This window comes from Canis lupus, chromosome 24 (assembly GCF_011100685.1).
Source record: "Canis lupus familiaris isolate Mischka breed German Shepherd chromosome 24, alternate assembly UU_Cfam_GSD_1.0, whole genome shotgun sequence".
In the NCBI taxonomy this organism is placed as follows: Eukaryota; Metazoa; Chordata; class Mammalia; order Carnivora; family Canidae; genus Canis; species Canis lupus.
In genome coordinates this window covers 37,508,187-37,521,991 of record NC_049245.1, presented here as the reverse complement: position 1 = coordinate 37,521,991, position 13,805 = coordinate 37,508,187, and the positions used below count along the sequence as shown (strand labels likewise).

Sequence of the window (13,805 nt, the reverse complement as noted above, 5' to 3'; positions counted from 1 at the left end):
GACAAAACATGTCTGAAGCCTGATTTGGCCCGAGAGCTGCCAATTGCAACCTTTCTGAAGGCCATATTCAAAGTACTTTCATTCTCTTAGAGTCCCCTGCCTTTCATTATCATTTATGTAATTAATCCTTTTTCATATTCAGTCATACATTCATTCCATGCATGCACTTCCACCCATCCACTCATCCATCCATCCATCCATCCGTCCACCTATCCATCTACCATTCATCCATCATCCATCCATCCTTTCATTCATGCATTTCACCTACCCACCTCACCCACCCATCCATTTATCCATCTACCCATCCATCCATGCATCCATCTGTCACCCGCAGGTTTGTTAGTTCATTTACTCAACCATTACCATTAGGCCCTCATTGTGTGCTAGACCCTAGGCCAGGCCTTGGGGACATAGTGAAAACGGTGACCCAATTCCTTTCCTCCAAAAACTCATCATCTCTTTCTTAGTAAAAATGAGAAGGAAGCCAATATAGACAAGGATGGAACCAAATGGTGTTAAACTCAGACTCTACCAGTAGGGCAACCTTGGGCAAAGTGTTAAATCTTTTGAGCCTCAGTTTCTCCCTCTGTGGAATGCAACTAATAGCAGTACCTACCACTTGCTCACAGGCGGGTGTCAGGACTAGGTTAGGTTAGGTTAGGCAATGCATGTGGAGGGGGGCACACAGCAAGCCCTTTACAGGCAGTGATGTGCAACATGTGAAGCTGCAGGGTGGTGGTCGGCAGGGTGGTTGCCCGATGTAGGGAGGCTTTGTGGGGATAGTGGTGTCCAGAATGTCCCACCATGTCCCATGTCGGGAGAGGGGTTGCTTTGTCATTATTCTGCACAACTTCCTCCTGGTCGGCTGACACCCTCGCCACCCTGAAGGCGCTGGTTTTCCCGCTCTTGCTTCACTTCTAAAGGGCAGCTCTTTCTCGGACCGCCCCGCCCCGCCCCACCCTGCCCCGCCCCAGTTTGTGGGAAAACTGTATGGAACAGAAAGGGCTTGCGGGCTCCCTCTTCTCCGGATTTGTTGTTATTTTTTCTCATTTAAATTGAAAACATGCTTATTAAAGAAGATTGGAAAAAAAACACATCAAACGAGAAAGAAGAAAAATTATTCTTTGTCCTATCCTTCCAATTCAACCACACTGAACATTCTGGTTTTTTTCTCTCTCCTAAGCCAGTGTGTGTGTGTGTGTATGTGTGTGTGTGTGTTTGCATAGTCATAAATCATACTGCTCAACTATTTAGTGTTGTGTTTTTAAAAACTTTTCCATTATATCACAAGTATTTTCCCCCATTGCTCATCTTCATAAACATATTTGAAGGACTGCATTCATTTATGCAGCAAATGTTAAGTGAGCATCTACTATGGTCTGTGGAGAGACAGTGTAATGATAGAGCCGACCTTTACTGGGTGCGAACTGTGCCAGACACCATCCTCATCACTTGCATTAAGTCCCTTCTTCCTCACAACAACCCTATGAGGTACGCCTTACCATCATGCCCATTTTTCCAGATGAGAAAACTGTGGCCCAGCATGGCACAGCTGAGAGTGGCAGCCAGCATTTGCATTCAGGTGGACAGGTCACAGAACCTAGACTTTGGTCATGCTGGACTACTTTGTCAACCACAAATAGGTGACCCCAGTCCAGAGTGATCTGAGCTGGAACAGGGAATGTACGGGAACATGTGACAGCTCTGAGGAGGCTCCAGATCCATGCAGGTGCATCAGGGAAGTCTTCCTGGAGGAGATAACATTCTGGCTGAGGAGGTAGGAGGTGAGGGCGCTGCAGGTAGAGGGAGCTGAGGATCTGAGGTAGGAGCGGGCATGGAAGGTTGACAAGCTGATCGCACTGAAACTGGTTGGAGAGGTGGGCAGGGCTAGATCATGCGGGAATTATGGGCCCTGGGAACGCCAGGGAGCCCTAGAGGGGTGTGAAGCTGGAATATGGCATGACTGGGAGGCCTTCCCCCACTTGCTCTGGCCCCCCACAGCCAGTCTGTCCCCCATGGCAGTGCCCAGCATCCTGGGCACTTCTTGCCTGTATGTCGCCTGTCTGTTGTTCTAGATTGAAGAAAGTTCTGGAAGGCGGAACCTGGAGTGATGTATTCACTTCTGTGACCCAGGACCAAGATCTATGCTGGGCAGGTGAGATGCTTGGAATGAGATAATGGTGCACAGCATGGGGTGATGCTGGGTCAAGACTGTGCCCATGTTGTCTGCCCTGGCAGGGGAGACAGGGCCCCTTCTGTGGTCCTCTCAGGCCCCTGAGGGTGCAAGGCCTCTTTAGGATGTGCCTGGGTCTTGAGGTATGCCAAGACTCTGCTCTAACTTGCCCACAGTGTCTTGTTTGGTTTAGGAGATGCCCTGGAGAATGAGCCAACCCTCGCTGGGCCCTCTCAACGCTGTTCTCGAAGGCCGCAGGGAAGGGGTGAGGGGCAGGCCGGTGTGCAGACACCTCCCCACCCCTCCCCTGCCCCTTCCCCAGCCTTCCTGGCACCCGGCATGGCTTTGCCCTCCTCCTGTCCACGCCACCCGCCGCTGGAGGTGGGGAGAGACTCCGGGGGCCGCGGCCCCTTCCTGCGCAGGCTGAGGGCCTCCAAGGTAAGTATTTATTCCCGTCCCCCCTCAGCCAAGCGCGCTATCTTATCAGCTCAAACACTTCAGAGTTCAGGCCAAGAAGCCAAAGTCAATTTTGAAAAAGTCTTTAAAAGGCCAAACACAAATAGTGGGGAGGGAGTTTGCAGGGGGGAGGAGATGAGGTTGAGGAAGGGCTCCTTCCTTCTTAACAGGCCGCAAAGGGCGCCACTCGGGCCCAGAGATGCATATGCGCCAGGACACCCGCTGGAGCCTGGTGGCCCCTGGTGGCCCCGAGCAGAGCTGCCCGCTGCCCTCAGGAAAACGGATCAATAAATAATGAAGTGCGTGCAGCCTTCAGAAAGAACAGACCACTTCACAGGCAGTGACGTGGAAAGAGGTTGTAGAGTGGAAAAAAGAAAAAGCAAAGCTATTCCGTGGTGTGTATAATCAGATCTTTTTCGTATAAACAGAAAAGGTGGGCATGTATATCTCTGCATGCCTGTTTATGTAGAGGAAATTTCTAGAAGCGTTCACTGGGTATCTGGAAGTGTTAGCTGCCTCCGGGGCAGGAGTCAGAGGGAGACAGACTTCTCATTATCCACTCTTTGTGCCTTTTGAATTACTTTATACCATGTCAACGTAATAGTATGTACATAAATAAATTGAATAAGAGCATTAGTGATTTTGTTCTAGGCGAATGGCCAGTAACACAAAAGATGGAGGGAAGAATGTTTGCAGAAGGCATAGAGACTTTCAGCACAGATCAGTTTATTGAAGGTCTAGCTCAAGGGGAAACCTAAGCCTATTTAGATTCTCTCAGTGGTGGTGACCACATTCAAACAAAGCTTTCAAAGTTCTCTGGTGTTTTATAAACCTGACTGCTTTCAAAACACCATCTCATTGAACCTCTTGAGGGTTCTATAAAAGTAGAATCAGATCACTGTGTAGAATGACTAATTAATTCAACGAATATTTATTGTTTTAGGTGACGAGGATATAGCGAAGACGAAGGTAATCAAGATAACTGATCTTTTGGAGTCGATGGGTTTAGAGGGAGTACTGAACAAATAACAAGTAGATCAAATAGCCACACAAGGAACATATATGACAATTTCAGATCATTAGAAAAACTGAGAAGAAAATGAGCCCAGGGAATGAAGTTGAGGATGGCTGGTGTGAGGAATGGTCAGTGGGGGCTCTCTGAGAAGGTGATGTTTGAACTGAGACAGGAAGGAGAAAAAGGAATCATTCACAGGAGAATCAGGGAGAGGGTAATTCCAGTGCAAAGGCCCTGAGATTACCCTAAGCTTTGCTTGTGGGAGGAACAGAATGATGGCCAATGTAACCGGAGCTTAGAGAAAGAGAACAAGAGAGAGTTGGGGGATCCAGTTGGGGGGTTAGCCAGAGGCTGAGCCTGTGGGCCTTGTGGGCATGGTAAGACATCCGGAAGAAGGAACCAAGGCTCAGAGTGGTTAGGTAATTGGCCCAAGCTGACATGTTTAACAGTGGCTGAATCAGAATTCAGACTGGGCTTTCCCAACTCCATATCCAGTCCTCTAACCATTCACATATGTCTTCACGTGGCAAAAACATGAAGCATGTATTTCCACATAGTACAGCCTATATTCTGAGAACACCATGGTGGGTTTTTTTCCCCCAAATTGCACAGAAAAGTGCACACATCGTACAGTGAATTCTCACCAGGCTGACAAACTCATGTAATCAGCACCCAGATGAAGAAACAGAGCATTCCAGAAGCCCCCTTCATGTCCCTTCCCTGTAAATCTCCCCCACAGTTGACCACTGTACTTCATTCTAACCCCATATATTAATTTTATTGCTTTTGAACTTTATGTAAAGGGAATCACACAATATGTGCTCTTTCCTGCCTGGTTTCTTTCACTCAACATCACAGTGGGGGAGATTCATGGTATTCCAGTAGACTTTTACTGTGCTCCAGGACAGACCAAGTTAGCATGTGAACCCCCAAAGCTTCTTTCCTTACAAAGGCCAGGAGAAAGTAGCTAATAAAGGGAGCAATTCAAAGTACGTCTTTACAGGGAAAAAACAGGTACGAAATACATATAAAGCAATCCCCTATTTCTCGGTGGGAGGTGTGGGGGAGGTCTCTTTATGTAGAGTCAAAGTGGTCCTGGAAAATATGTTAATTTTTCTCTTGACCATAGTGTACTATGAACTCCAAGCAAATCAAACTAGCCAGTGGATGGAGGGGCTGTCCTGTGTTTGGAAACACACTGAGCAAAAGACAGGCTTCGCCAGCTGGACTCACCCATACTATTTCTCCCTCCCTCTTCCTCTTACCATCCCACCCCCCTGTGTTAGCTCCGCGTACCTGGTGACGTGTAAATTAAATGCCTGTATGTTATGATTCTACCATCGAGTCAAGTGTTTCATGAAGATTCTCCCTGTATGGTGAGGATGACAGGTGGACTTTATTTTTCCTAATTTGTTTATGCTGTATTTTCTACAATGAATAGAAATTCTTGTGTTTTGAATAACAAGCACGGTGGCAGCAACAAGCTGACACACGAAAGACCTTTCTGGTCAGCCCGAGAAAGAGGATGTCTGTCACCAGACACTGGGTACAGGGCAGGGGGCATTGACTCCCTCTTCGAGGCCTGAGATGCAGAGCAGCCCTTAGGTGGTTAAAGGGGTGGCCCCCAGGGCAGATAGATTGGGAATGGAATTCTGACCTTGCCCCTCCCCAAAACTTAGTTAGCATAAAAATTATTCTATTCTCATGAATTTGTAGGTCTCAGATTCTGTGGGTAAGGAATTCAGACAAGGCACAGCGAGATGGCTTGTCTCTCCTCCAGGAGGTCTGGAGTCTCAGTGGGAAGACTTGAAGGCTGGGGGTGACTTGGTGGCTGAGCGCTGGCGTCATCTGAAGTCTTTACTTGTATGACTGGCAGGTAGTTCCTTGCCTGGGCCAAGACAGACACCCTCTATGTGACTTCTCCACATGGCCTCTTCACTTGGGCTAATTTGGGCTTCCTCACAACATGGCGGCTGGGTTCCTAGGGCAAGCATTCCAAAAGAGCAGGATGGAAGTGCAGGGTATGGTTACGGTCTGGTCTCAGAAGTCACGTTGGATCATTTCCATTGCACTCTGTCGGCTGATACAGTCATAAAGATCGCCGAAATTCAAGGGGGCAAGGACAGGGAGGGAGGGAGAGACCTCACCACTCAATGGGAGGAGTGTCAAGATCACTTTGTAAGAACTGCTGGAGAAGGCTGTGGTGAGCCTGGAATGTCACACACTGCTAGTGGGATTTTACATTGGTGCAGCCACTCTGGAAAACAGTCTGGCATTTTTCAATAAAGGCTAAACATGGAGTTACCACATGACTTGGCAATTCCATTTGTAGGAATACACACACGTGTGTGCGTGCACGTGCAAGAGAAAGGAAATGTACATCACACAGAAACAAATGAATGGAAAACCAAAATGTGGCAGGTCCATAGAGCAGAGTATTATTCAGCCATAAAAAGGAAAATGGTACTGATCCATGCCACAACATGGATGAGCCTCAAAGACACGCCAAGTGGAAGAAGCCAGCCACAGAAAACCACGTATCATGTGAAATGTCTACAAGAGGCAAAGCCATAGGCACAGAAAGTCAATTCATGGTTGCTGGAGTCCGGAGAGGGGGAAATGGGAAGGGACTGCTAAGGGGCATAGGGTTTCTTTTCGGGGTGATGACAATGTTCTAAAATTAGATCATGGTGATGGATGCACAACTCTGTGAATATGCCAAACCCGCTGGACTGTATACTTTACAAGGATGAATTTTGTGGTATGTGAATTATATCACAATAAAGCTATTTAAAAAGAAATGAAAAATATCAGGAGGGGTGGGAGATACTTACATGAATCTCTTTAGAAAATATACTATATGTACAGGAGCAATCTTCCTATGCCTCAGTTTCCTCCTCTGTAAAATGGGACTATTTAATAATCAAATGAACTCATAGGGTCTTTAGGGGATTAAAGGCTGCATCGTGCAAGGACAATGTGGCTGGAACAGAGTCAGTGAGGGAAGTTCTGACAAAGGCCAAAAGGAGCCAAGCGGGAAATACAGTATGTCCAGAATCCACCTTCTTCTCCCCACCTCCAACATCTTGTGCCTGGACTATTGCATTAGATCCTCACTGGTCTCCCTGCTTCTGTTCTTGTCCTGCACCCTGCCCTCTACACACACACACACACACACACACACACACACACACACACGCATGCACACACAGAGTCCATTCACCTCATGCAGCCAGGGAAGTCTGTCAAAATCTAAGTCCAACCATGTCCCTCTGCTCAGAACCCTCCATGGCTCCACCTCACTGAGAGTAAAAGTTGAAGATCCTATGAGGCCCTTCAAGAATCAGATTCCTGTCACCTCCCTGACTTCATCTCTCTCATTTGCCTCCTCTCCTCCTCTCCTCCTCCTGCCTGGGTGCACTGGCCTCCTGACTCCTCAGATGCACAAGGAAGTCTTTTGCACTTGCTACTCTCCGTTGCCAGAGCATGCTTCCCACAGAAGTCCTCGAGGCTTGCCTCCTCATCTGCTTCAGGTCTTTGCTCAAATGTCACCCTCCTGGTAAGGCCTTGCTTGGCCTAATACCTCCTCTCCACCTTGGTTGCATTATTTTTCTCCATAGAATTTATCACTCTTTCACATTATCTCTACTGTTTGTCTTTTGTCTCCTTCTTCCTTTTAAAAAGATTTTGCTTATTTATTTATTTGAGAAAGAGAGAGAGTGTGTGTGCACACAAGCAGGGGGAGGGAGAGGGACCAGCAGATTCTGTGCTGAGTGTAGAACCCAAGGCAGGGCTTGATCCCATAACCCCAAGATCCTCAAGATCCCACAATCTGAGCCAGAATCAAGAGTCCAAGAGTTGGACACTGAACCAACTGAGCCATCCAGACGCCCTGGTTTCTTCTTTTTTTGTTTAATTCACTGCCTGTCTTCCCTTTCTGTCTGTTCTGGAATAGAAGTTCCATTAAGTGGGGGAATTTTTGTTCTGTTCATATCTTTAACCCTAGTGCCTGACACATAGTAAGTACTCAGTAAGTACAGGTTCAGTGAATGAAGTATCAATAAAAAGGGAGCAATGAAGCAGCTCTGATGCAGGGTGACAGGGACTGGTGGGGATTGTGGCAAATTGGGCCCTTGCCCCATCTGGAAGGTACAACTAACTACCCCTTGGCTATAGCCTAAGGTCTCCATGTGGGGGGATGTGGGCTCAGTTAGTTGAGCTCTGTTTCAAGGGAAGCCAGAAACTTCTATATTTATGTGAAATCTCTTTTTTTTAAATTTTTTTATTTATTTATGATAGGCACACACAGAGAGAGAGAGAGAGGCAGAGACATAGGCAGAGAGAGAAGCAGGCTCCATACACCGGGAGCCTGATGTGGGATTCGATCCCGGGTCTCCAGGATCGCGCCCTGGGCCAAAGGCAGGCGCCAAACTGCTGCGCCACCCATGGATCCCTATGTGAAATCTCTTGATTTTGAATCCATTGCTATATCTGTTGCTTACCTAGGTGGGAGGCTGCCCTTTGTCATCTCAGGTAGGTCAAAATGCTTGTTTCAGAGGACCCCAAATTTCTGGGGAAGCTGACTGCAGTTACAAGATAGGGTGCTGAATGAATAGACTTGGCCTTGAAGTGTTGTTTTGTGTGTGTGTGAAACAAATGGCATTTTCATATTTAGGTTCTTGAGATGATCCTATTTCAGAGTGAGTTCCTTTCTCTTCTCAAAACTCGCAATTCCACCCTCATATTTATGCTGGGCCTGGGCATCTTTCCTCCACTCTGGAGCAAAGATCAGAAGTAAATATTGGCAGAACATTAATTTTTCTGTGGCCCAGATAAGGAACAGCATGAAACGGAAATAGAGATTTTACTGCTCCTCCTACAACTTCCACCCCAACCCGACTCCCACAATATATGCTTATTAATTTTACTTGGTACAAATTCTTGGTGTTAATTTTGTTGCCAACAGAGCCACCACACAGGGTGGGCTCTGCAGAAGTCTGGTGGCTCCATTCTAGGAGTGACCCCTACCCCGGAGTGGCGCCCCCTGGAGTTGTGCCCTGGTGGCCTATGTATGTGTCTATCTGGATCACCTCATTCTCATTGGCTGCTGCAGAGGAATCCCTTTTGGGATTGGCAAATTCTTTCTGCTTTTACAGGTAACCAGGCACATGGAAAAAAATTCAAACCATAGAAAAGGGCTGAGGTCTTTTCAGCCTTCATCTGGCCTTTCTGAGATCCTCTCTTAAGAAGCACTTAACTGTTGCCAGTTTCTTGTGTGTCCTTAGATATACAAACACATCTCTCTTCTCTCTTCCTCCAAACACATATACACAATACACATATATGTCATGCAAGCTAGCATTCTACCTTTCCTGCATTTCTCTATCATTTCTTTTTGCACCAAAAAAGGTTTATATGAGGGACCAGTAGACATGACAGTCCTCAGGCCAAATCTGTCCCGCTGTCTGCTTCTGTACAGCCTGCAAGCTAAGAACAGTTTTTACATTTTCTTCCATTTTTAATGTTGCAACAAATCAAAAGAATAATAATAGTACTTTATGACACAGGACAATTATATGAGATTAAAATCTCAGTGTTCACAAATAAAGTTTTATTGGCACACAGTCCCGTCCGTGGGCTTATGCGCTATCTGCGGCTACTTCTGGGTTGTGATGACCTACTTGAGTAGCGGCAACACGGACCGTATGGCCTGCAAAGCCCAAAGTATGTACAATGCGGCTGTTTCTAGAAAAAGTTTCTGACTCTTGGTTTATGCCGTGTGTATTGGTCTGCTTTTTTCATATAACCGTAGGTCGTGGAAGGCCCTTGATATCAGTACAAATTGATACACCTAATTCCTTTTAACAAAGGCTCCTGTATATCTCATTGTCTTGCTGGGCTGTAATTTATCTATAAATTAAATCTATCTATAAATAAATCTATCCTGTTCTTACCATGGACCCTCGAATTCTCCTTTAAATGAACCGAGTTCATGTTGTGGGAAAACTTGACAATTTCTGACAAAGACAAGAAATCTCAGGTGGTCAATCTGTTTATTATTTATATCTTGTTCTTTCAGAAATAGGATTTGCAGCAGCTCACAACAGGAGGGGCTAACCCAGTAAAACCGTAAACCCAGTAAGGCAGAGGTGAAATACCAGGAAGGGATTGGAGTCAAGAAGCCTGCCCTTCCCGGCGGAGGAAGCCTGGATTATATTTGAGCTAGAGGCTTATTTGAATCATATTTGCAGATGATGCAAAAATCTTTGTGGGTGTTTATTTTCCTCAAGAGGGAGGTTGAAGGCAGAAGGCCTCTGAGAAGCTGGAAAAAATGCCAAGCAGGATAACATAGAACAGTGTTTCCTACCCTTATAACTGCCAAATCTTGAAGTAAATGAACTATTATTTACTTAGCATTTCTCTTTACCTCACATATATATTTAAAATACAGTTAAATACAGTTGTTTCATCTGGAGAAATAATATCCATGAATTCATGATTCTGACGAGTTAGCCATATACGTATTTTTTCAAATGCTCATAAATACTTAATAAATGCTAAAATTAAACACATATACACACACAACTTTATCCATGTACCACCTACAACAATTGCAAACCAAGAGCAGTGACTGTGTTAAATATTTTTAAATGCTGGGGTATCGGACACAGGGGGTTACCTTGCCAACTGCCATTTCCCCCTTCCTTCCTGCTGACAGAGCTCCGAGGAAGGTTTTTCCCAGCGCTGGGAAGTAAGCCACACTTGGTTGAAGCCAACCATGGCCGATCTATTCTCTGAGACCTGAGATTGGTCTAGGGGTGGTCATACGACCCAGTTCTGGACAAAGGGAAACTCTGCTGGGGACTTCTGGGAAAGAATTTCCTCTCCGATAAGAAAAGAGCAAAATGAAGAAAGACCCTCCTTTCCTTTCCTTCCTGCTTTGGACATTGGTGTGTGAAGAGGTGATGAGTGAGCTGTGGCAGTCATCTTGTGACATTAGGTGACTTACTGTGTGAAATGGGGGTAGAAGGAGGGTGCAAAGATCCTTAGTCCTTTATGACAACTTTAAAATAGCAAGTACACCCTCGAGTCTCCAATTTCCATAGGTCTTTTAGGTAAACAATGTTATTACAGTCTGAACTGCTGTAGTGAAGGGTCTGAAACTGTCCTAATGGATCCAGTTGGCTTTGCCCTTTAGAACTAAACTCCAGGGTTGAGTACACTCATGGTCATAGCTCAGTTTCACCAGATCCTCCTAGCTCTGTTACCCTGGGCAAGTGACTTAACTTTTCGAAGCCTGTGTTTTCTTGTCCGTTAAAAAAAAAAAAAAAAAAAGTAACATTACTTAGCGATTTTTGAGGAAAAAAAATGTAATTCATTGAAAGTGCTTCAGTACAGTAATTTGCTGTTGTTATTAACATTATCTACTCATTTCTTTAGGATTCATGTGATCCTCTAAAAACAGGGGAAAGGCAACACGAGCAAAAGGCAGAGAGTTGGCAGCACCTAATTAAAGGCCACCAGCTGGGCACAAGAAGAGCAGAAGATGATCTGAGCGTCAGAGCTGACCGCAAGCTGCGGATGAGTCAGTGCTTCAGAGAACAAGCTCCGTGGAAGCCTGGGGGCCTGGGCTGCCAGTGTGATTGGCAGACTCCTAGCCGTGAACCTTCTGATCCATGATTCATGACTCACACCTTTCCAAGAGCATAGACTCTACATTCGGTCATCTCATCTTTTTAAAGGAAGTGGGAAGCTGTCCCGGGTCCAAAGGCACGGAGACAGTGGCCCGGGGGCTATTGATGTAAGAGACTGGAAGGATTCAAGAGCAAGGGCATCTCTGCCTTATGTTTACTTTACAAAGCAGCTGTTGGTCATGTCTATAGCGGCCTGAATGGAAGGCAACAGAGCGGGAGGAGCGGGAGGAGCGGCATGAGCGGAAGGAGCACCAGATGGTGAGTCAGTGGACTTGTGACTCCACCATGTGACCCGGGCGAGCTTTCTCTCCGCCGCAGACCACAGGCTCTCCGTGCCGGCTGCGGGGATGCGGGCTGACCCCGAGCCCTGCCCGGATGGCTGTGACCGACGGAAATGCATTTGGCTGCAAGTAACTGGAAATCCAGCAGACGCTGGCTCAGGCAAGCAAAGGTTTACTTTCCTCACCTAATGAAAAGCTCAGAGGGAGGCGGTTGTAGGTCTTGGTTTAGTGGCTCAAGAAAACGAGGGCTCTCGCTGGCGTGTCTGCAACAGCCACGGCTTCTCCTCTTGGCTTCGGGTCACAGGCTTCGGTTCTTCTCCTCGTAGGAAGGAGGCGGCCGGGCGGCGCCAGCCATATTGGCCCCCGCGCCCCTTAACCCGGAAGTGAAAGCTTTCCCAGGCCCTCCGGAGAGCTTCCCTCACGTCTCATTGGGCAGAGCGGGTCACATGACCCATCACATGGCCGCCTCCACCGCAAGGGATGCTGGGAGAGGGAGGATGTGGGCGCCAGCGGGAAAGGTGACAGGGACGGGGTAGTGGCCGTTGGGGGGCTGGTGCCCACGGGGTTCCGGGGCAGCAAACCCTAAATCCTGCCCCCGCCATCGTCCACCCATGGGCCTCCCGGTTCCAGCGTGAGATGTGAGGACGAGACCTGAGTTCGAATCCCGACCCCGACACGGGCCTGGAGCTGGAAGCCGTCTGCTGACCTGTGGCCCTGGCGGAGCAGCGGGGCCTTCCTTGGAAAAGGCTGTGGGTGGCACGTCTCCCTGCTGACGTCGTTTTTGCCTTCAGATGCCCATTTGCCATCTTTTGGTGACACATTTTGGGGCAAAACCTCAGGATGTCGGCCGTAAGGAAATGAGGCATCGCAGCAGAGGGGTGAAAAGCTTCGGTTTTGGAGTCGGCGCTTCGTCATTTTGCTGGGTGGCTTTGAGCAAGTCACTTCACCTGTCTGAGCCTCCGTTTTATGTAAAATGAGCACAACAGGCTCTGCTTCTCGGTGCTGTGTGTGGATGAACAGGCCGGGGACAGGCTCCGCGGGGCCTGATGCCTGGGAATCCATTCAGCAAAGGGTCGTCGTTATTAGAATATCAAAACTCCGGATGGACCATAAACTTTTTTTGTGGGAAGAAAACAAAAGGCTGTGTCTTCCCTGAAGCCAATTCTAGTTTTCTCTCCTTATAACCCCCAGGGCACTCTCCATGAATTTCTCATGGTCTGTTTTTGTTGTAGCTATTTGTTTTCTGGTCCGGAAATAGCTATTTATCTACTTATATAGTCTGAGTCTTTTGGTTGAAAGTGACAGAAGCAAACCAAACTCAAAAGTGGCTTAAGAAAAAAAAAAAAAGAGAGAGAGAGAGAGAAAAGTGTATATGTGAATGCATTGGTTTACATAAATGAAAAGTTTTGAGATGGGTTCAGCTTCAGGAATGGCTGGATCCGAATGTCTACCTATTGTTTAGGAATCGTGATCTCTCCAAATCTCAGCGCTGTTTTCTTTTGTGTCAGTTAGGGTCACCCCATAGGGTGGCAGAGATAGTCCCCAGCATTCCCCAGGCTTCCGTTCTCCCATTCTGGATAGAAGCAGACTTTTCTGTGTAGCCCCAGCACGTGTCTGGGGGTTGGCTCTGGTTGGCCGGATTTGGGTCACAGGCCCATCCCAGAACCAATCTCTGAGGCTGGGGAATGCAGTGTGCTCATTGCCCAGGCCTGATCCGTCTGCAGCTCTTGTTGGGAAGATAGCCTACTTCCTCTTGCCACGCGGAGTGATAGTGGGGGAGGAGTGGTTCTCCAAAGGAAAACCAGGGTGCTGCTACCAGAAGGTGGGGGGCGGGGGGATGGATAGTGACCAGGTACAAACAACATTTGGCAGTGGAATAACCCCCCACCCCCCCCATTGGCCAATTATCTCCACTCCCAGGCCTTGTTTGGACATGCTTGGTGCTCAGTGTTTGTTAAAAGAATGAGTGATGGTACAGGTAAACTACTAAAATAAAAAAAAAGGTCCATCTGATTTATCAGGAGGGGCATGCTCTTAGAGATAAGTTCCTAGGAGGAGCAAGGCACCTACTGATTTCCCGTGTCCTGCCCATTTTTCTTCTAAACGCGCAGGTTGGCATCATTCCCAACCGCCAAGCCTTGACTCGGCCTGCCAGGCTGCAGAGCGCTGCTGCTACACGGCCAGGT

The 13,805-nt window shown here is 47.4% G+C and overlaps 2 long non-coding RNA genes across 4 annotated transcripts in view; one reads left to right on the top strand and one right to left on the bottom strand.

Moving 5' to 3' along the window:
* LOC111092134 overlaps window positions 1-12,009 on the bottom strand; it is a 30,792-nt gene extending 18,783 nt beyond the window's left edge. Inside the window, exon 1 of the long non-coding RNA XR_005377973.1 lies at window positions 11,805-12,009. This is a non-coding gene — a long non-coding RNA (uncharacterized LOC111092134). The remainder of the gene's footprint in view (window positions 1-11,804) is intronic.
* Window positions 1,578-4,981, top strand: LOC102152703. Of its 3 annotated transcripts, XR_005377971.1 has the most exons (6): window positions 1,578-1,777; window positions 2,076-2,155; window positions 2,367-2,611; window positions 2,800-3,024; window positions 3,573-3,598; window positions 4,774-4,981. It is a non-coding gene; the product is annotated as an uncharacterized LOC102152703 (long non-coding RNA). The 3 variants fall into 3 exon arrangements; XR_005377970.1 differs by lacking the exon at window positions 2,800-3,024 and having other exon boundaries at window positions 1,594-1,777; window positions 2,350-2,611; XR_005377969.1 differs by lacking the exon at window positions 2,800-3,024 and having other exon boundaries at window positions 1,609-1,777.
* Window positions 12,010-13,805: the final 1,796 nt, after the last annotated feature.